Source organism: Anser brachyrhynchus (assembly GCF_964034855.1).
Source record: "Anser brachyrhynchus genome assembly, chromosome: 1".
NCBI lineage: Eukaryota > Metazoa > Chordata > Aves > Anseriformes > Anatidae > Anser > Anser brachyrhynchus.
Window position 1 is genome coordinate 130056949 of NC_137694.1, and position 23576 is coordinate 130080524.

The 23576-nt window shown below is 48.2% G+C and overlaps 1 protein-coding gene and 1 long non-coding RNA gene across 3 annotated transcripts in view; one reads left to right on the forward strand and one right to left on the reverse strand.

The window, feature by feature from the left end:
- RAI2 (retinoic acid induced 2) overlaps window positions 1–9616 on the reverse strand; it is a 36175-nt gene extending 26559 nt beyond the window's left edge. Inside the window, exon 1 of one of the 2 annotated variants that reach the window (XM_080576452.1) lies at window positions 9462–9616. The gene's annotated coding sequence lies outside the window, so the exon portion shown is untranslated. The remainder of the gene's footprint in view (window positions 1–9461) is intronic. The other variant, XM_080576455.1, reaches the window with a different exon arrangement.
- A 209-nt stretch (window positions 9617–9825) lies between these two features.
- LOC308194444 lies at window positions 9826–20471 on the forward strand. Its single transcript, XR_013950528.1, has 3 exons — window positions 9826–11173; window positions 11306–11368; window positions 15326–20471. It is a non-coding gene; the product is annotated as an uncharacterized lncRNA (long non-coding RNA).
- The last annotated feature ends 3105 nt before the right edge of the window (window positions 20472–23576 follow it).

Below are 23576 nucleotides of genomic sequence, written 5' to 3' on the forward strand. Positions count from 1 at the left end.
CAGGCTTTTCTTTTTTCCTCTTGCTTGTTGGAAGTCACTTTGAGCATTTTTTTTTTTTGTAAGAAATTGAAAACCATTCCAAGTACTATTAAGGAAAAAAAAAAAAGATTCCAGGTTCTTTTATTTACAGCTTCTAGTCTAAAAAATGTTCAGTGCAAGCAGCCCTGTAGGAGCCATGTAACAAAGCCCACAAGAGCATGCCCACCACGGGATGGTACGTGGATATGCGCTTTCACCATGGTAACAAGCAGAAACCATGGACCAGGCTGGTCCTTTTGGATGTCAGTTCTGAGTTTTGCTATTGCTTTCATATGGACCAGCAAAGGCCTTAGTACTTTATTTTTTTTGCAGAGATTGGAAGCCGATGGAAATGATGGCACAACCAGGGCTCAGAGATGCCTTCATCTCACCTCTCTCCCACCCTGGGCTGAGAAAACACAACCACAACAGCGCGGCGACAACCCCTTTCCTAAATTTACTCACCTCCCCGTGGGAAGGGGAGGCAGGACAGGCACAAATACAGGGCCGTGCCAAAACCCACCTTTTGGGGGAGAACAGCGGCTCCCCCTCTAGCCTGTTACCCGTTTGGCGATGTGGGTGAGCGTTTGTGTGAAAGGCGTGATCCCCCGTGCTGCCCTGAAGCATCTCTCATCAGTCAAATAAGACATTTCAGCAAATAACATGGCACTTTGTAAAAACATAATTGTTTTTATTTTCCAATTTTCCATGTTTTGTGTAGAGTGCTGCTGTGTTCAAGTGAACTGAACAAAAGCATAAACAGTAAGCACCATCTGGAGAACATTCTTCCAGCATGCTGAGAAATAGCAGCCGCCTGTGCTCTACCTGCTATAAATAAATGTCATTAAAAAAATGTCCAAAAATTTGTTTGCTCCTATTTGATGGAACTGCAGCCAGATAAGATTTCACTTAGCCCCGTATTAGGGCACCTGACATCTTCACAACGAAAAATAAAAGTGGACATGTTTGTTTCTGAGTGCTTCATGTTAACATCAGCATTGCTAGCAGAATATCAATCCTACGCATTATTCTAATAGCAGCATCAAAGGCTGCAACTTGGGAGTAACACACGAACAAGATATTTGAAACCTGATTTCTTTTAAACTGTATCAGGTTCACACTGTGGTGATACCCCTGAATCTGCTAGCAAGAGATTGGGTGAAATTATTCTTGCTCTAAACCGACAGTGTAACAGTTTGGATTAAAAAAAAAATGTTGGTAATTTCTTTTCAGTCTAACACAAAACCATTCCAATCTCCCTCTCTGATGAAAAAATACAGGCTAAGTCAGCCGTCGGGTTGTGATGAGGCTCTGTGAAGGGTCAGCATTTGCTGTGTTTGTTTAATCACTGCAATTAGAGCTATGCAAATAATGAAATTGTTTGCTACGGTGGCCAGGCTGGCTCAGGAAAAAAAAAATGTTTGAGTTGAGCAATCGAAGAACTATTTTTTTTTTCTTGGTAAAATGAAAAAATAGAAGTGTTTTGTTTGCTCCACTCAGAGGGTAGCAAGGCCTTGAAGGAATCAGTTCAGCTTGAAATGAAAATACATTTTCACACTGGAACAAAGCACTTAAACATTTTACATTTTTTCCCCTTTTTATTTATTTTTTTGGGCCAGAACCTTGGACAAACATTTTCAGCACCCTGAAACAGATGCTTAGGAATACTTACTATTTGGGAGGGTAAAAAAAAAAGGGGGGGGGTGGAGAGGGAAGGGGATTTGACTGTTCCTTTACCTAACCTCTGCCACAACTCTCCAGGACAGCATGCAGGGCTGAGGCTGATGAACCACCAGCACTAGCACGAAGAATGATAGGAAGACATTTTAGTTTCCTTTTTTCCTTTTCTCCACTCTGATAACCTTGGGCTAGCAAGTGCCACGTAGTGATGGGAGTGAACATGCCTTGGGGAATAACAAAAACAGGCACTGGGTCGCTCAGAGTGGTTGTAATTCCCAAGACACAGTGCATTGCAGCCTAGGTCCTAATCCTAATTTCAGGGCAAGAGTGGAAGTGATGGACATGAATCAGATCCTGTCCTTCCATCAAGTTTTCTTCTCCAAAAATCAAGGCTGCTGAGCACCGGTGTGTTTGGAGAGCAGCTCCTCTTGTGCCCTGCTGTCAGCTGTACCTTCCTGTGGGTCCCACTGAAAGCCATTCCCACTGTAATCTGGTTTTTGTTTTTGGAAGGACACCATGTGCCAGGAGCTGCATGGATACACATGAGGGCACAGTCCTTTCCCTGGTGAAACTGTCATCTCAAACACAGCAAGGGCAGGAAACGATAGCATGGTTATGGTTCACATGAGCTGTATTTTCCCAATATAAATATTTTAGCTAGATTTATTTAGAGCCCACTCACTTTAGTTAAATGAGAGACTTTGCGCAGGGGTACTTCAACTCTCTGGAAATGAAGACATTCAACTACTGATTTTGGCAGGGTAAGGATTTGCCTACACCAGTGAGGCTTTCCAGGGGCAGGTATGCTGGGAAGTCAGGTGGTGGGTGTCTGTCCGTCCATCTGGATGGATGGATGGATGGGGGGAGGGTTGTTCTTTGTTTTGTTTTTGCCTTTGGTCAAATTCAAACAATATGCAGTAACAAGAACTAAATGTCATTTTCCTGCCATCCATCTTAATTTGGCATCCATTTTAAAGCTTACCTTTGACCTTTTAAAATGTTAATACACTTAAGCAGATATAAAAACCACACAGCTCCTGGAAAAATTAATCATAGCCATATCATGATGTTAGTCTAAAAATGTAACATCAGTTGTTTTCCTCTGTAATTTTAAGAAACGTTTGTCAAAGTCAGCAGCAGTAACTGCACCACAATTAGCTATTATTTCCTTTGCAAACAAGTATCCATGTTAAATGCTATAGCAAAATCATGTCAGCATAACTGGCACAACTTACTGCTTACTGTGATTTTTTTTTTTTGTTTGATAACTGCCTAGAACCATAGAAAAGGACCCGAAAAGGACCTTGAGAAGTTGGCTGAGCCATCCTTCTGCGCCACAGCAGGATCAGCTATATCTAAGCCACTCCTGACAGGAAACCTTACTTAGACTTCCTTAAAACAGCAGCCTTAAATAAAACCGCAAAATTTGGCTGCACAAATCAAAACACTTAAATAATATAAATATGAAAATAATCCATATACGTGCACCACATACACAAATATGAAAAGACAAAAAGATAACGCTGACCTACACGGTAGCTCTCCCACCTCTGACCACTTCGTATTCTGTAACCAAAGTTACAAACAGGAAACTCTAATAGAAACACCCCCTTCCTTTTCAAACAGGAGAGGCCGCTCACTTGAGAACCTCAGCTCCTTGAAGTTCAATGGCACCTCTCCCCAAGAAAAGCAGTTTCAGAAGCACCGGGTCCTAAAATATTTGGACCTTTGTGCTTCAAAGCCAAGAGCTCTTCAGTTCCACCAGAAAGCAAACAGGAAGCAGGAGTGTTGACCAGCCTCTCCAGCAACCACAGCATGGCTAAGATGTCCGGGAGCCTGTTCCTGATCAAAGACATTCACCTGGGCTTCTGACTGAACTGTTTCGGGGTCAGCTGCCTTTTGGACGGGGGCTGGGAGGCCGTGCTAAGTCGCTCCAGGACGTTGTCGGCTCTGTGGTTGCACGCTATGAATGTGAAGATCGTGGCACGCAGCCGTGCTCTGCTTTCACTTTCTTTTCTGTGACATTTAACAGCGCTTAGGGCCATCAATTTTAATGATCCGCTTTAGAAGACAGGAAGTTACGGTGACAGCCAGAACGTATCCTAAAACGCAAGCGATGGCTTCACAGCTAGACACATATGGGAAGGACCCACAGCTGCTAATTGAGCATCTGAAAAAGATAAATTAAGGACCTACATGGCAAACCCAAACCAAAGGCTGATGTGTTCCCTCAGTGAGCGGGGATGCAACTCCTCACCACTGCTTTCTTCCACCTACCAGCATCGCTTCGGCTCCAGCGCAACTGGAGCTTGGCCAAGCAGTCTTCATTAAGCTGAACAGCTGCTTAGGTAAAATGCCCGGGTGAGATATGAGATACTGAGCTTGGCACCACCAGCCCCATCACAGAACACCACCTTCCAATGCACCCTGCACACCCAGTGCAGGGGAGCTGTTAACAAGGAACCCGGTTTCTCCTGTGACAGAAGCCTTGTGAATCCACCCTCACCACAGAGGTCCTCCCGTACCAAAACAGAGAAAGATAACCCCATCCACACCGCCTCCAGCGACTGGAGATGAGTTAACAGCACCTCAAGGCTACAACAGCAAGGATCTTCTCTGCCTTTGGTCCTTCTAGGACAGGCTAACACGAGTACGTGTGGAACTATGTGCCCATGTACACGCATCTATGCACCACGTGCTCTACCCTAGGTAGAGAGTAGCCTTTGCTGTCCCACTAGAAGACCCTCCAGGGCTGCAGACCCATGTTAATCTTTCTCGTGGAGCCCTGTGATCCAACTGCTTTCCAGTGGGACTTCTGGAAAGTTCTCCCCCCAGAAGTCCGGCATCTTAAACAGGACTTGGTCCCTGCCATCACTTTCTTTGAGGACCCCAAAGAGAGTTGCACAAGACAGTAACAAGATTCTTCCAAACAAGGCATGGTAATTCTCTTCTTCTTCCCTGAAAAGTACACAAGATTTAAAACAACAAAACCAAAACCCAGTAAGGTGTATTTCGTACATAAGTTCCTGCTGGCTCCTGGCATTCCCTCAGTGCCCCGCAGCCCGGAGAGCAAGGCCCAGCCGAGGTGAGGCCTGACTCACCGCAGGGCAGCAGTCCTCTTCCCACCTCGCTGCGGGACACAGCTGCCTTCCCATCCCCAGCCCCACCACCAAGGCCAGAGATGAGGACATCTATTATTCTGCTGGTGATGCCTGACTGCTTGGTTAGGAAAATCCTGATTAAAAAAAACAACGTGGTGCCCTTCCTGTTTGCATTGCAATGGCCTTGTGCGAATCCAGCTCCGCAGCAAGTGATCCATCACCAGCCACCAGAAAGATATGCATCATGCATACACAAAAATACATTTTACTTAGCTTTCCACATTTCTATTCCCATTGACCTTTTGCACTATTCAGTTCAACACTCCTCGGTATCTTTCCTTCAACCAAAGTACAACCTAATTCCTTTTTCAAAAAAAAAAAAGAAAACAAGGCCCATTTCATGCAGTATTGTCACCTAAGCTTTCAAAGATGATCAAACATTTAAAATATATATATATAATGAATACACATTTCTCACTTTGCCACTCCTGACCCTGCATTCTGTCTTTTTTTTTGCTGGTGTGCAACAGAATTCACACGTGCAACTGTTATACTGTTTGCAGCTGTTTTATTCACCATCTTCTGATATTCACGGACTGTAAGTTAAGTAATGCTCCCCTAGCTAATTAGTTTATTCACTAAGCATAGATGAATAACTGATGAGCTACAAAAAGTTGCTATTGTTCCAGTCAGTCACCAAATAACTAACTTGGCCATTCAACCAGGGAGAAGTTTTCTTCTCTGAAAGGTGACAAGTAGCTATGTAATGACTTCTATTATTTTCTCAATAAACTTAGAGAAAATAGGACACTGCAGTTAGAAAAACACAGAAAAGAGAAATTAGCTACTACTGTCATTAAGGATTCAGAGGCTGAAAAAGAACAGTTGGTGCAATGCAGCTGGAGCGCCTTTTTGGAGCGAAGTGATTATTCTCTGGCCGTTAATGAATTATTTTTCGCTGGAATGCAAGACCTGCACTCCTCCAAATAACCTGGCTTTGCTGTGAGGAACAGTCTGCCAGCGCACGTGAGAGCCATTGTTCTCCTGGCCCTCCTGGTAGCCACCGCGTTTCTCCGGCCTCTTTGTTTCCATGTCACAATAAAGGCAGAAACATAATGAAAAGGTTGAAGCAAACACAGGTGTTGGAGGAGAGAGTGCTCTCCAAAGCCAGCCTGCACTACCTGAATGGGGAGCTACACCCTCGGATGTCCAGGGGGTGCCTGCCCTCAGCAGCCGCACCAAGGCTCAGAGAGGTGGAGAGGTGAACTTCCTTCTCCTCTTCGGCCCGTCAGGGTTCACCCCCAAGTGCCAGCTCAAAGATAGTAAGATAATAAGGACATGACAAATTGAGGCACTTCTGTGACACTGCCTCAGTTCAGTAGTGCCCTACTCCAGACTTGGAGGAGAAGCCATGGACATGGTCTGTCCTAGGAGGACTTGTTTGAGATCTTTGACCTTGCTGTGAGAGAGGCAGGAGTAAAACCCCAAAATCTCCTTCTCAAAGCCAACAGGCACCATTCTCTGAAGGGTGAAAAGGACAAGAGGCCCGTTCCAGGCTCTTGGGTTGCCTCTTGAGAGCACTCAACCATAAATCCAAAGCCTCAGAGAAGCATTTTCAAACATCTATGTACCCTATTAACCACCCAACAAAAACACCGCAGAAATAGCAGGCTCCAGCTACTTGCACTCAGTGCCAGCCCTTGAACGTGGAGCAGCAGAGCATCCCCAAGCCACTTGTCCATGCACTGGTCTGCCTTCCGCTGCTCCCACCTTTCTCTTCCCATATCACCAAATCCCACGGATGCAATCCCGTAAACCCACCCAGCCCATATTACAGCCTCACTACGTGGCTGCTGTACATTACAGGACAGCCCGGTTAGATCTACCTATAAAACAGAGAAAGCCACAGCTAACGGGCAGCACTACATCACCTGACAAAGCGTCTCCTCTGCAAAGCAGCCAAGTTACTGAGTTGTTTAGTGCCCTGGGAAGGACGGACAACACTGGAAAAAATCAGGAATGGAAATTCCTGAGACCTGAGAAAGGTTAGCGATGCTCCTTTGTAGCCTAGGACTTCTCATAAAGCTGCCTCCTTTTGGAAATCTGGAGTCTTCTGGGACAACTAAGAAGAAGGGCTTTGAAAAACAGAAGATAGTATATGGAACCTAAGCAAGGCTACGAAATATTTGCTGTACTGTTACTCTGTAGATGCCGTTTCTGGAGGCATGACCCAGCACAGCCCGACCTCGAAACAAAGCAATTCACGGCTGGCACCACGCATCCTCACCCGACTCCTTCCACTCAAAATAAAAAAAGCGAGCACTCCCATAAATCATTTATCCACCCCAGTTTTGCAAGGAGAACGTTTGTCAGCTCCCATTTTGCTTCCCTTTCCCTGGCTGCCGGCTCTGCAAAGCCACCATTTCAGCTGCCTGTGGTGCACGCAGGCCGGCGGGCACGCGCATCCTCCTGCCCGCGGAGATCCAGCCCACCCGCCAGCCTCGGAGGCTCTCGAAAGACCAAGCAGGGCTGCCACAGCAAACGGGTAGGCTCAGGTGTAGCAAAGGTGGTTACTGCAGTAAAGGTTTTTAAATGGCAATTTTTAAGTAGGTATATACCTTTTTTTGACTCGGTAGCTCTGGGGCACCCATCACGTGTACTTGGCTACCGTAACAATCACGTGATTTATGTAGAAGTAATTGGGGTTAAACTCTCTGCCACATCAAACTCTTCACATTTGGCCCCATCTCTAGGACCTAGAAACATCTGAAATAAATAGAGCCATGTGTCACTTAAGGGGGTCTGGGCTTAATTAGGATCATCCTGGTTTTTATGGGAGAAATCTTGTACTGCCAGCTTGATGTGGCGAGTCCATCACTCGCAAGGTTATCTGTTTTTTGTTGTGTTTCTTCTTTTTTTAAACTACCTACACGAAAACGTTTCTATTTCTACAAAGCCTTATTTTTTTGTTGCAAGTCCTCCGAGCAGCTGGATGACAACCACTCCTTATCTTTGGCCGTCTTCCATGCTAAAATAAGAATCCCGTTGTTACGCCAAGGGAGCTGCACCCTCCCACCTCGGCTCGCTGTCGACTCGCACACAGCTGGCTGCGCAGCGCCGCCCGAGGTGCCATTTTCTGGCCACTTCCCTGTGGCGCTGCTAGGATTCACCCTCTAGCCACGGTCTGCATTTCCAAATCGTGCCAGGCCTCTGGCACGCTGGGGATGCTCCAAACCTCAGGCGACGGACCGACCCCATCCCGGAGAGCCGGTGGCACTCAGCCCATCCTCACTGACACGAGGGTGGCAAAGCGATGGCACTAGCAGCTCAGGACAGCTGGGTTAGGAGAGGGACGGGGTCAGGGGCTGCTGACGCTGGTTGCCACCAGCTCAGGCAGCTTCCAGCTGTGCCCCCCAGGTGAGGCGAGCCCCCCGTGGGCCACGGGCAGAGAGGAGGGGAGAGGAGGCAGGGCAACTTTAAAGCTTTCCCTAAGCCCTGCTGCCAATCCGCGGCAGAAGCAGAACCAGAAGCCGGATTTTTTTCGAGAAATGAGTTCCTCGAGCAGGAGAGCAGCCAACCGCCTTTGTTACGGGCGGGTGCATTTTTTTTTCCCCCTGCAATTTGCGCTGCTGCAGCCTCGGCTCTGCTCTGCTCGGCTGCGAGTTTCCACAGCCGCTGAAGCGGCGGGGTGCCCGGTGCTACCTGCTCCGTAAGGCGACCCACCGCTCGTGCCTGCGGTGGGAAGCCACCGGCACCCTGCCAAAGCCATCCCCGCTGCAGCTCCTGGCCAGCCCCGGGCAGCTCGAGCTGCTGGAGCCCCTCTGGGGTTTTGGTGGGGGCAGAAGCCCAGCATCGCCCTCGAGTCGATGCGAGCGGTTGTCCCCTCTCCAAAGCCGTATCTCAAGGTGAAGGGGATTTCAGTGGCTCGACCAGAGTCCGGCTGCCGGAGCTGGTCGCGGAAACGCCACCAAAGAGCTCGGCGGCCCCAAGGAGAGCAGAGCGAGGGTGCGTAGATGGGGCAGCGCAGGGCAGCGGGCGCTGTACCTTATAGCGGATGGATCAGGGCCGGCGGCGGAGTCGCGGCAGGCAGGGAAGGCTTTTCCAAATTTACGTACGGGGAGGGAAAAAAAAAAAAAAAAAGGCAAAAAAAAAGGGATCGCGCAGATTTTCCACCCTATGCTAACGGCGTGCCCAGGACGCTCCGATCAGCGGCGCGTTCGCGAGGAACCCTTTACTCCAAACGCTCAGTCCGTTTGCCAGCGATAAATGACGTGAAAGGTCCCCGCGGAAAAAGAAAAAAAAATGATAATAATAATAATAATAATGCGATAACAACGTTTGCTCGTAGAGCCGAGACGGAAAATACCTGCGGGACCCGGGGGCTCGCCCTGCCCGCTGCTCCCCGGCACGGCCCCGCCGCCGGGCGCCGCGCACCGCTCGGCGGGGCTCTGCCCGGCCCCGGGGGCTCGCCCCCCGCTGTCACCGCCGGCCGGGGCGCCCCGCAGCCCGGCACAAAGCCGCGGCGCCGCCGGGAACAATGCTCGCGGCCCGGAGCCGCCGCCCGCCGCTCCCGGGGGCGCCGCAAAGCGGGGGGACGACGGGGAGCGGGACCCCCGCAGCGCCCGCCCGCCCGCACCGCCGCCGCCGCCGCCCCGCACCTACCTCCGGCCGCCGCTGCAGGCTGCGGGAGCCCCCGGCCGGGCTCCGCGCCCCGCGGCCCCGCTGGTGCCGCCGCGGCCAGGGCGCAGCCGCCGCCCGCCTCCGCCTCCGCCTCCGCCGGCCCCGCCCGCCCCGCCCGGCCCGGCCCGGCCCGGCCCGGCCGCCGGCACCGCGTCCCGACACGCTCCCCCGCGGGCCGGGCGGGGCGGGGCGGGGCGGGGCCGGACGCGGGGGCGGGGCTAAATGCGGGGTGGGCGGGGCTTCGCGTGGGGTGGGCGGGGCTAAAGGCAGGGTGGGCGGGGCTTCGCGCGGGGTGGGCGGGGCTACGCGGGGTGGGCGGGGCTAGCCGCTGAGGGGGAGCGGGGCGGGGAAGGCGGGCCTGGCACCGCGGGCCCGCTACTGGGTCTGAGGGGGCACAGCCCCGCGGCACGGTGCCCGGGGTAACCGGGGGGCGCTTCTGGTCGGAAAGGGCCGTCAGGCACTGGGACGGGTTGCCCAGGGAGGTGGTGGCGTCACCGTCGCTGGGGGTGTCCAAGGAGAGGCTGGACCTGGCGCTTGCAAAATCACAGAATCGTCTAGGTTGGAAGAGACCTCCAAGATCACCTAGTCCAACCTCTGCCCTAACACTAACAAGTCCTTCACTAAACCATATCGCTAAGCTCTACATCTAAACGTCTTTTAAAGACCTCCAGGGATGGTGACCCAACCACCTCCCTGGGCAGCCCATTCCAATGCCTAACAACCCTTTCAGTAAAGAAACTCTTCCTGGTATCCAACCTAAACCTTGCCTGGCGCAACTTTAGCCCATTCCCCCTCATCCTGTCACCAGGCACGTAGGAGAACAGACCAACCCCCACCTCGCTACAGCCTCCTTTAAGGTAACTGTAGAGAGCGATAAGGTCGCCCCTGAGCCTCCTCTTCTCCAGGCTGAACAAGCCCAGCTCCCTCAGCCGCTCCTCGTAAGCCTTGTTCTCCAGACCCCTCACCAGCTTCATTGCCCTTCTCTGGACTCGCTCGAGCACGTCCATGTCCTTCTTGTAGTGAGGGGCCCAAAACTGATCACAACCCCATGGGCTGAATAATAAAACCAGAGTTAAGCAGCTGCATTTCAGAGGGGTTCTTGTTTGGAAGAGCAGAGCAGCAAGTGTCTGGGGCTTGTCAGCTATCACACGGTGGCTGGATTAGGTACAGCCTTTCCATCAAGACCTGGGAAGGAAGCTGGAAGCTTCCTGATGGTTAAACACCATCATTATGCACAGCATCACCCACAGAACAGAACACACACAGGTACAAAATCACAGGTCTGTTGTCTCACACTCCCGAGGAAGAGTGGAGAGGTGCTGTTGGTGCTGAAGCCATAAGCTCCTCATAGTGTAAACCTGTTGCCCATAATCCAGCTCTCGTAGGAGACTCATCTCAGCGGGAGAGTGGCAGCGCTGCACCAATGCACAGCACGCTGTGGAAGTTGGATGCGTCAAAACTTCATGGAAAAACCATCATTATACATCAAGTCACCAAAGAGATGGCTGCAGACAAGTTTCTCTCACCCTTCCAAAACGTGACAGAAATAATCAAATCTAGCCGTGGCCTGGGGACAGTGACCTTAATTTAAAATCAATCAAAAATGCCCCTGTCGATGCTGGCTGATTGCCCCGTTCACGTCTCGGACTGATGCTCTCACAGGCCTGCCAACACCGATGCTGCTACACAAGTGGGTAAGCACTGTGCCAGCTTCCTCTCTCCCCCTCTTCTGCCCTGCTTTTCAAGTTGAGATAGCACAGCCTCAAAGGCTTCCCTCTGCTTCCGAGAAAGCATTTTTTAATTTATTTGCTTATAAATCTCAACAGGTACAACTCAGCATGTCTGCTTTACCTGTGCAATTTCTCCAGAGAAGATGTTGCTCTGACAAGGTAGGTTGGCATATGGGTAGGCTGATGAAGGAGCCCAAACCGCATGTGCATGACTTAGTCAAGGGACCCCGGACGTAATTCTGTAGGGGAATGATCCCCTTTGCTGTTTTCACAGCGTTCAGGCAGTAAAACGTACTCAGCTACATAAGGACAGTCACCGTTTGCCTGTCAGGTTCCTCCACCTGCTGTACTGAATCTCAGCAGGGGCTCTGGCAAGGGGCACTCGTGAACCTTGGTGTGAGCTTCCTTGCAAAGTCAGGTGGTTAAGAGAAATGTAGAGTGACTTGGCGTGAACTCTATGTATTGCCTGTGCTAATAAGCATACCAATGGGCTATCACCGTTTCCTTTTGCGAAGCATGTAAAACAGTCAGCTGTACCATTCATCTTCCCCTGTTTCTCCATCTCGTAGCAGTGCTTTGATCCCGTGACAATGCTGTGCAGTAGCAAAATAAATGCTGCCAGGTGTGGTTATTAATGTAACAGTCCAGGATGCATTGCAAGCTTAAAATTGGATTCACAAATTCGGTATGAGCACCCACGCTGTAAGTGGGAGGTAGGGAGAACTGGTAGACCGGCGCATCTGCGCTGTCTGTTGTGAACTTCCAGAGCACTGCAAGGGTGCTTGTCGTACACGAAATGGGAATTCAGAGCAGCTGCAAGGAAGGTTTGTACTGACAGAAGTAATTTTCAGTTTTCCTCTAATAATATATAGACAGTAGGAAGCCTGTGGCAAGTCTGAATTGAGCACTGAGCAGCTTCAGAATTGTTTAAGGCATTATCTATTATAAGGAAGTTTATAAAGCTCCATCTCCATTATTTGAGTTTTCATGAGGTCATAATCCACTTGACCCCCGTGGTTTATTTCATCACTATTGCCCCTCAAAGGAATTATAACCTTTACCATTACCACTTGCTAAATATATCAAGAGGTTTTAGTGACATTATAACAAATCACCAAGCTCAGCTTTGTTGCTTGTAATGTGACCGTAGTACCTACTATGAGAGTGATTGTCAGCCTGACGTAGCTTTATTTTTTTGATTACTTTATAACAAGAGCACATGATAATGGATCTGAAAGTATTTTGCTTTTGCTTTTACTCTTACAAATTGACTTTTTCTGAGGTCATCTGAAACTGAAGTGCTGGCTTCTTAACCATTGTTTATGGGGATCAAACAAAGAAAAATATAAACTCAATAATATTGAAATCAAGCACAGCAAGTTCAGGTAATGCTTCTCGCAATTATTTCTCCTTTCAATTAAATGTATGAGTGTTCATTAGAAATCATACTGTAATTTGATTATCCTGAAAGCAATTATTGCTTCAGGATCAAGCAATTATTGCTGATCAAGGATGTCACAGGTAAGTCTGTGGCTTTTTAAAGGGATACACCACAGAGAACGTAATGACAAGTGAGAATTTTGGGTAAAAGTAATAAATAATTATGCTACTTTTATAGTTTGATCCATTTTCCAGCAGGGGAAAGGTGGGTCCTACATCAATACCCCAAGAGATGCTGGTAAAATCATAAAGAGAATTTACCCCATAAAAGATTTGCTACTGAAGCCACTGTGCAGTCTCACTTCAAGACCAGCCAGGATCAGTTCTTGGCCTCAAAACCGTTTTGACAAGACATACCTTGTAAAACTATCACCGATGACAAGACATACCTTGTAAAACTATCACTGGGATCCAGCCAAGCTGCTTCTGCAACCAGTGCTGTAAGTCCAGCTTGTTTGCTGGAACTGCTGGTGCCCCAAACTGTGCGACGTTCTTCTCTGTACTGGCAACTGCAAAATAAGTTTGCCTATTTGTCCTACATGATGCCATGGGGCAGGTCTGGGTATATGGTACCATCTCAGCTGATGTACAGCAAAACACCTCAGCCAAAAGAATTCTCATCTGATGAAAAACCTGGAAGTCTGCCTCTCGGGAAGAGGAGGAAGAGGTCTCTGCAGACTTTTTTGCTGGCCAATAGGGCTATAGGGGTGCACTTTAACATCCCCCACCTCCTCACCAACCCACAGGCTTTCATGCCTACAACGTATTAATTTCCATCTGAGCTAGCCACTCTTTTCAACCTTTATGGTCAGTGGAGAGAAATAGGCGCTTTTAGGATGCAATTCATTTGACCTTTCTTAGACATCTACTTTAGGAAGAGATAAATCACTCCCCCAAGTGTCTGTGTTTCTCTGTTGACCACAAAATGGCCAGAGGGTAGTTAGTTCAGAGTCAGGTATCAATAGTGCAGGCGGTCTACATACAATTAGGTGAATCCCAATCCAGTTTTCTACAGTGCTGCTGTTGCGATGACTGCTGAAGTGCTCTACAAAGAGTTTTATTCACGTATCTTGAGCAAGTAAAAATAACATGTTTTTTGTCCTTCTTTTGTAGTCTTTGTGTTTGAGACGCACTATGTTAGCAGGGTCTGCATTTTGTGTTGAAGGTGGTCTGACAACTCTGTTCAGGATTGTCTTCTGTTACCTACCGAGAAATCGTTAATTTCTGCACTTTTTCACCCAACGGATTTCACCAAATATTTGTTTGATTTAATTTAAAGGTAGAGGAAAGGCACATTTTACAACAAGGAAATGAATACAGCATTCGAAACCTCTCTCAACACTGTATACAGTTTGAAAGCAAAGTTGAATACGCATACATTTTTGTTTTTATTTGATCACAGGGTAAGATTTTAAATAATATTAGTAATGAAAGATCTATAGCGGTGAGAGTCACTGTAATGCCATAAGCACGCTAAGCCAGTGTACAGTACATCTCAGAAAAGGCCCAAGGCTCAGATGTCTATCTCTGTGTTCTTGTATTCCCAACAAGCAGTGAATAATGCATTAGTTTTGCTTCCAGCATCCAATTTTGAATATGCTTTAGCCAGAATTATTAGCTTTCATGTAGTGTATATTGTTAACAGAGGTCATGCTCAGTGCCCACCTAGTGCTGTCTCCAGACGGGCCCTGGTAAGGAACACAGAAAGATTTCAATAAAAATTCTCCTTGCTTGTTGTCCCTACGGGATCCCCCAGGATTTCCAGATGATAGGGCCAGGGCCAGCTGAAGGTGGTGGAAATCTCCCTACAAGGCCCATGGTTCATTGGCACAGGTCCAACTTATTTAACAAAGCAGAAGGAGGCAACCATTTATGTTGCGTTGACATGGGAGGACTTGCACTTTCTCTCCATGGAGACCCATCCCGAGACCAGCCACCCCGAGGCACCCCGCTGGATGTGTGTTGAGCTGCGTTGGGAAGACCTGGAGCCATCCGTGCAGTAATGAGTAGCCCTCCGGAGCTGTGCTGCAGCTGGCTAAGGGGAGGATGGCCTGAAGAGAGCCTTCCCTAAACTCATCTTGGTGAGGGCCACCGGCGCTCCAGGACGGATGATAGCCATGGTCATCTGCTGAGCAGGAACTTGTTTGAGAGAAGAGCTGCCAAACGGAGCCGGGGGCTGAGAAGCTGCCCCTGGCTGTTGTAAAGCTGTTGCGCTTTCTCCTCCTGCAGCCGGGGTGGTCTATAAAAAGTGAATTAGCTTGCAAGGAGCTATTAAGAGAATGCCATTTGAGATACAGGGTATAATTTGCAGAAGAGTAGGTGTTTACACATACACGTATCCACACGCACATCCCGTATTTAAGTTTCCACAGCTACCGCTGGAGCAAGCAGCCAGCTGCTAAATCCAAAATAGCAACGAGAGCACATCATCCGCCCTCTGTATTACCATTTGAAAGGGACAGTTCCTTGGGAGGATGGGAATTTGACAGGATATGAATATGTCTGAGACTCTATTAGGCACTAATTCAGCAGGACTGGCTGAATGAGATGAAGAAGCAATGAGGAGGAGAGAATCTCTTCAAATTTGAGCTGATTGGTAATTTTGATGAAAGCCCTTTAGTCTCATTCACTGCCTGTTAATTACCTCTGGAAATTAACGTTTATTTTTCTCTTCAGGAAATGTTGTTCAGCTGCCAATATGGAAAGATTAATTAAATTCTTCCATGGATGAAGGTGAAAGTAGGGTCCTTGTGGTCAGTGCGCATTTTGGCTCTGGAGGCAGGTATGTCATGACAAATCTCCCTTTCAAAAGAGCAGTCCAGATCTTCCCTCCGGTGTTTTCAGATGATAAGTGTGTCCCTGTCCTCCTGGGGCGGGGTTGGCATGTCAGGTGCTTTCAGTGGGGAAGTCGAAGTCTGAGCGTGGAAGTGCTTTGAAAGAGGGGGGGAGGGAATGGCAGTGAGGACTGCAATTAAACAGTTCGGAATTAAATTAGGGGAAGCCTCTTGCTCCACCCAACGAGAATTAATTAACAATTCAGGACAAAGGTATCTCTGCTTAACTCAAAGGGAAACCCTCAGCTTGGGCCCATCTATACAGAGGATCACAAAAGTTAATTGATTCAAAAAAAGTGGTAACTTGAACCTCACATTCATAAACTGTTCATAAACACGACAGCTTCTCCTACCAGTTCTCATTTATTTGATCTTGGCTCAGCCTCAAAAGCTGCTTTTGTCAGTGCTAACGATGGCCCTTCCACTGCTCAAGAGTTTATTTCCAATATCCACTATTATGCTATTCACTCCTGCTGTGCAGGAAAAAAAAAGAAGAAGAAAGAAAGGAAGAAAGAGCAATGTTCCAGGGAAACTCCCATGCATGTTTGGTATGGGCATTTGAGTTCCTGATTCATAGCTGTGAAACCAAGTGTCTGGGCATGGTTGGTAAAATCAGACAGCATCATTAAAGGAAAAGGAGTGTTCTGTCCCTATTATTTTATTTTATTTCTGAAAGGAAGTCTGCATTAAGTTTTAATGATAGATAAAATAGGTGGGAAGTCCTTGGAAGCACAATGGATAGGTTTCAGGCTGCCTCTGTGACACTTGCAGGGAGGAAATGAGGCAGCTCAGAAGGGCACTAGGCAGGAGGCAAGTAGGTCAAACAGACCCAACAGGCTTTCCAGCAGCAACCTGGTGGAGAGCAAGCCGCCAGAGGAGAAGCCAGCTGCAGTCAGTTGAAACCACCCAGGCAGGCAGCTCCAAGGCTTGCTCGCTGCAGGGAAAATGCAGCCCTCGCTGACCTGAGTTGCTTTCATCAGAGGGAATCCCGATCAACCACAGAGGCATGGAGCACTGTACTGGAGGTTCAGTGGGTGGCAACACTGAAGGATTGGAGGGTTACGCTTTGAAGGGTCCATTATCGATGATATACCATAGTCCATTTTATTTCTTCACGGTTCCCTATACATGGGGAAGAGGAACCAATACTTTGGCCTATTGGCAAATCTCCCACAGGTTACAGATTTTACCTCTAGTCTTCCCTATAGTGAGTTTTCAGATCAATATATGAAAGCACAGCAACCCACCGGTGTTTGCTAACAACTGTCATAGGATATTTTGCATAACCTATAATGTATGGGGTTGCTGCCAGCCAATCGTGGCATCTTTTGCTTGCAATAAATTTGGAGATTAGTAGTTTATAGTCTGTTCAGCCGAGTAAGTGCTGGGGTGGAGCACTGAAAATTATGAAGACAGCCAGAAGCAAGCAAAAGTGATATGAACAGAGAAGATGGGTTGGAAAGCAGTAAGAAACTCATATATAGTGCACTGGTTTAGTGGCCAGTCTGAAACAAACAAACAAATAAATAAATAAATAAATGATTTGACTACAGAGTCTAATCAATCTAGACCCCTTTTTGTAGCTGTTAAAAAGATATCACACGTGAAACAAATATATCATTTCCAAAGAAAAACACTGTCTCAGTTTTTATGAATGTTTTCTCTTTCTTTCCCAGCTAAATCTGTTTACCACATTTGACTCAATTCTGCAAGTTGCTTCTTCAACACTGCATTTTTTGACCAATTCGTTATTCACCAAAAGCATTCTCCCAGCTTTAATAATAATTTAAAAAAAAAAAAAAAGAAAGAAAGAAAAAAAAAGAAAGAAAAATAAAAAAAATTCAATGGACTGGAAAGAGGCCAGTAGGCTTTGGTTCAGGCCTTGTAAAACAGCAAATAAACATTTTCCGCATGCTTTAGGAGAGCATATAATTCCTTGGTCCTCCACAGCCTCTGTGTAGAAGAAGGGGGCTAAACACGTGGAGAAGCACGTGGTTGGATTTTTTTCATCTTCAGTTAGGAAGACAGGCTCGATCTCCTTCAGCCTCTCTTATATGGCACACAACTGCAAGTGTCCTGAAGTACATTAGAAAGGTAAGTAAAAACGAGGTGAACAAGAGAAATGAAAGCACATAAGTGAAACAGAGTACACTGAGGATACCTGAGATAATTCTGTCATTTAAACTTGCTTTTAGCTTGTCTGCCTTGAACTAGTCATATTACAGCAAATGGCAACACGGAGGTGCTCTGATAGCAACTGTCATGGTGAGGGTAGTTTTATGGCTGATGAAGCTAAAATGCAGTGTTTGAAGTCTAATGGCAGGCAAGAGAGAAAATGCCCATTAGACGTGTTAGATGAGCAGCCTATCCGGTTCCTAGAAAATAATGTTATTTTTAATGCATGGAAGATTTTGCCTTGAATGCTGTCTTCTGAGCCAGAAAGGAAGATATATAGATATATACAAATACACACATGTATGTCAATGCTAGCACTGAAGAAATGGTTCTGAATTGACTCAGATGCACATGCATGTTGTTATATGTACGTACTTTTTACTGTGCAGAAGAGTTCACCGTATTATTTGCCCCCTTTACTTGCAGTATTACCTGTCCTTCCTACATCAGCCACCATACCATCCTACAAAGCTCAGGGAGCCAGTAACTGAGTAATACTCGGCGCCTGGTACCCCATGTCATCGTGATTCCACATGACATCATTTTATGATGCAAACACATTCTGACCTCAATAACATGCAATATATCAAACGTGTGATGTATGCAAAAACGATCCCAATAAAGGGAGGGGGGTAAATAAATTTGTTTTGATTTTAATGATATACAATTTAAATGTCACTTTTGCTGAGCAATTAGGGTCTGAAGAGAGTGACCTTTGCACAGCGCCCAAATTGTCCTGAGGCATGTTACTTCTCCGTGCATTTATTGCTGCTGTGCATGATAAAGGGTAGCTGGTACAATGCAAGTCCATCGTTTGTGTGTTTGTCTCCTTTCACTCGGGGACACACAATGGAAGCAAGGCAGCACGAATGTCGTGCCACGAGAACGGCATGAAAAAAGCAGACGATGTTGCTTGCTGCGGGACAGCAGCTTGGCCGAGCAGAGACGGACACATCGCCACCCGACAGCCGCTACCATTTGCTTTGCTTGCAAGTGCCGTCAAACAGTCGGTTGGTTCCACATCTCCTTCCATACACTTTATCTGCAGGTTGCAAAGGGCTGGACTTGTCCCAGCACACATGTAGACATGGATATATGTCGAGGGAGAAAAGGGACCAACCCCCCGGCCCATACAGGCCATGCTGCCCTTCCTCTAGCTCCTGCAGCTTCCCAGGTGAGCAGCGTGGTCTCCAGCCAAGTCAAGGAGGTGGGCCACGCCATCCATCCAGGTGCAGGAACACCATCTTCTCCTCATCCAGCCCCTCTGCTGGGTTCTGCTGTGAGCCCAGCACCTTCCAGAGGATGCAGAGCACCTCTCCGTTCTCAGACATGCCCACCCTCTGCATCAGGCTTGAGGCATTATACTTAGTCAGACCAAGGGGAGAGGTTTTAAGTGGTGAGATGTGGCCCCACTGGTCTCTCATCCCTGGCAGCCGACTCGAAGGTAGCTGGTTATCCCCAGAAGGATCCCAGCCGGTGAGGCAGCTGTATCTGAGGCCTCGAAGGGGAGCAATGCCATGCGAACGGAGGCAGCAGCCTTCTGCCTCCTGTGCCTCCACTGCCGGAGCTGACAGATTGAGTGTGTGAACTACCCACACCTCCAAGGCTATAAACTGCGCCAAGTATTATCTTTACAGCTGAGGGATTTTAGTATGCGGTAAAATGCAATTGCTAGTAGGAAGTATTAAAATACAGGCCTCTGTTTTGGCAAGGAAGAACATTACAGTAATATAGTAACAGGCAAAGCCTACCTTCCAACTGCGCCGCTGTAAGCTGGACATTGCATGGCATCTGCCAGGTCATAAACAGCGTGATACATCGCGAGAAAGAGCAGTGGATCATACACAGACATTTCCCCCTCTTCGGTATTTTTCCTTCAATTTTTGTAACAAGTTGGTGCTGGCGAAAGCTGTCAAGGGGCAGTGCCGGAGCTCCCTGACAGCGGGTGCTAAGGGTGGCAAGAGGCCGACGGCTCCTTTCAGCAAGGCCGCCCCTCTCCAAACTGGAAAGCTGGCCCTAGCAAGGCAGATTCAGACAGCCTCCGTCTCTAATCCATTCTTGGCTTTATTGCTGGAAAGGCTATCAAGCGTTGGGCAGATGGCTAATATTTTCTTTCCCTATCAGTCTCTGTTGGATTCGGACCAATGATGTAAATACAAACAGCTCTGGCTCTCGGTCACCAAAGCCTCCTGCCATCAGCGTTCCCAGGGAGGTGTAATTTAAATGAACTGGGGAAGTGGGCGTAAGTGAATAAAACAAATCCATTTGCCACACAAGCTGGAGGACCGATCTCTTGAACTGAGAGCACTCAACGTTGCCATAACTAGCTCGTGTCTGAGGGGATTCAGTCCTGTGTTTACTACGTGCCTGTTGTTCAGTGGCTTCGCGGGGTGGGAGAGGTGCTGGAGCATTCAGGACTCTGTATACTTGGGGCCATCTGGTGTGTTCGAGCCACATATGGAGCTCCTGCAAGACAGAATTATTAAATGGTTGAAGCCCAAAGCTGGTGGTCTGCTGAAGTCTAGCTCTGCTCCCATGGTGTGAGCCCATCTTGAGGCTGATCCCAGTGAATCCAGGAGGGATTCAAACGCCTGATTAACAGCTTCATAGCGCTCCGTGACGCTTCTGTCCAATGTGCCCGTATGCGTGATTTATTGCCACCCGTTCTGCATTGTCCTTGCATTGCCAGACTTGGATGCATTAAGCATGCTGCCGTGGTGCATTAAAATGTGATACAATCCTGGTAAAGATAAATTTATGAAGGTACCTACCAGCACCTCCCCATGAGGAAGAGACCCTTATGTGCCTCTTATTGTCATTCACATCCTCCTTACCTGACCTGCCCAGGTGGTGTTAGAGGGACAGAGACTGGTATCACCACCGGTGCAAGCTCATTGCAGCTATCACGACTCCACACCAGCTGAGGAACTGGCCCTGGAGGGACACCAGCCCCTGCCACCATCCCACCTGCAGTGCAGCATCCCCCCTTGGCACCTCCACACCATCGCATGCTCCTGCACATCTCCAGCTGACCTTTCCTGAGCAGCAGCGCCAGCAGCAGCAGTTCCTAGGCTGCAGGCACACTTGGCCCTTCTTGCTCTGCTTTTGCTGTGGCAATGCATATACGCCTGGGGTCCAGAGAAGTTGGAAGTATATGTCATGAACCCCACTGGTGTTTTGTTGTTGTTTTTGTTTGTTTGTTTGTTTGTTTTTTTCCCACTCACAGAGTAGAAAAGGGGAATATAACAAAGTGGAGGAGTAATGTTGTAGGTCCAGAAATGATGCTTCCCAGGCTTAATTGTTTAAAACTTCAGCTGTTGGAAAATCTCCCACTCCAGAGGGGAGGGAACCATTAGTGTCATTATTCCCAGCTGGGATTAAGACCTTAAACCAGATAATTCTGCAGTAGTGATGGAAAAAAATAGCTCCCCTATTCTCCAGCAGCATGTTCCATCTCAGGAACATTTGTAGGTAAGCATCAATCCTGTATGTTATTGGAGAGGTATTTAGTTTTCATGTCTTTCAAAAGCATTTTTACTAGTTTGTTCGAAATGTTGTGTGTGCCAGGTCCTCTCCTTTTGGCTTGGCTGGTTTGCCATACCAAATGTCAGCGCATAGGGATGGAGCAGCGATGGCATTATTCTGGCTCGTGCTGCATCTGGAGCCTTTATGCACCTTCTGTAGAGCAAGGGCTTCAGACAGGGGGAGATAATGAAAGCATGTACACATTTCTGGATCATGCTTTAAAAATGATTCTGAAATATTATTATGGATTAATATAGTGCTGCCATAGACTGAGTTTCAGTGATCACTGAAAAGAGAAAGGATTGGTTGGAGGGTGTAAACGAGCTGGGAGACTACTCAAAAAGAAAGCATGTAAATTATAGGGGGGGGTATTCAGTACTCTTATCTAAAGTATTGAGTCTAGAAAGCCTGAACCGGGGAGTATATTCTCATGTGATTCTGCAGAGATACCCATGTTTTACACTTCCAGCATGCCAGGCAGTAGCTGGAATCCAGCCTGCGCTGCCTTTCAGAGGTAAAATAAATAGGGTGAATACAACTAAACAAGCCTAACTTGCATGTAAACCTCGGAGAGCCTGGCATTTGCTTCCCATTTTAATCGGAAATTTCTGAAAGTGGAGGCCTTTAAAAAAAGCCACATGCAGAATCCTTCTTCCCCCCGCTGGTGATTTTTCTCAAGCCCTTGCGCTTTCACTGTGCTGCTGCTGGAATAGCTGGGAGACAATTGGAGGTTATTTTTAGCCCGCCTCGCTCTGTAACGCTGCTGACATTTGTAGGTTAGGCGTACCAGTTGCTGGCTGCTTCTGCTTCTCCATCTTCCCTAAATATTCCCTTCCAGCAGTTGGACATTGCCCTCTGCTTTCCCCAGCCTTGCCCCAGAAACATCGAAGTACTGAATCCACGTCGTGTCTCTCAATGTTGTCGGTGGAGAGGAGTTAAAAGGGTCCTTTGAAAGGCACAGTCACTGGCGTCCTTTGACGCAGCTGGAAAAACCCAATACAGCACACAACAGCTTGGCTCAAAAGGGAGCTCGGCGTGCTCAGCTTCCCCTTGAGACGTGCAGGAAAACCAGCTTGCAGGCCTTGATGCTGGGCTGGGCTAACCCACCGAGGGTTTGGGTGGCCCGTGGCCCTCTGAGGTCCCCACTAGCACATCACCCTCTCTGCTTGCTGTCCTCCCTGGGCAAGCGGGCACCGAGAACCCCCTGCCTGCTCCCACCCCGTGCCCCAGGGAGAAGGGGATGCTCCGGAGAGCCATGCAATTTGGCGCACGTTTCTAGGACTTGTCTTTTTTGTGTTATGACACTGCTGAAGGTGGAGAAAATGAGCTGTGCTTCAAGGCGCCATCGCTGGCGTGCCCAGGGGAGACGTGGGAAGAGGGTGGGTGCTGCTGGTGGGAGGCAGGACAGAGGCAGCAGCACACATGGCAGCTTGCAGGCAGCAGCCCAGGGGCTGGGGTGCAAAGCCGTGCGAGGGGTTTGGTTGCTGTCCTGAAGATCTGGAGAGTTTTGGGGGTAATTGCAGCAGAAACTGTTCGCTGAGCTTAAGCCTCAGCGCTTAGCAGCACAGCGAGCCGAAACCACCGAGCTCTCAACTCAGAGCTCCCTGGATCTGCTGGAGTTTAGGGAAATGCAAAGACCTTCTAAGCCAGGGGAGGGGAGATGGTTGCTAAAATCAGAATTCAACAGCAGATTAGATTATGAAACCACCATTAACCTACTCTGCACTGTGATCTCAAATCCTTCTAATATATTTGGCATGCAGCAGTACAAACATTATTTTCCACTTTAAATTAAGGCTGAACAGAAATCCTTTTTCCAGTCAACCTCTTTCTTTTTCCGGTGCTTTCAGGGGACTAATTTTAAAATGAATATCTTCATGCAAATCACAGCATAAATAAATCCAGGCAGATAATCTTTTAGGGCAAAATCCATTTTCTCCAGTAGGGACCACATGTGGGCCCCGTGCCAGGTAAAATCCCATGTGCACTCTAGTGAAACCCAGCCTCAGCCACCAGACGAGGACAGAGCTCTGCTGTCCTTCCCAGTGCAGTGCTGTGACTGGGGTGACCCCTGCACCTCCACTGAGCTACCGGGAGCGTTTCACCCTTCTCTGCCTTAACTGTGACAACACATATTCCCAGCATTGGCTGTTTAGGACAACCCTAAATCCTTCCAGAGAGCTGACTGGGGCGAGACAAGGCACACAGCTGCTGTCCCCATGCTTGCTTCCGTACCTTCCACCTAGCCCAGCTGCATGGGATGGCTGGGGGACACTTGGCTGCTCCTTTACGCCCTTACTGGTGTTCCACCTGAGGATGCTTTACCAGAAACAAGAGCTATTCTCATCCCACCAAAGAGGACCTTGGAGCAAGACCAAAGCCAGAGTGGCTCC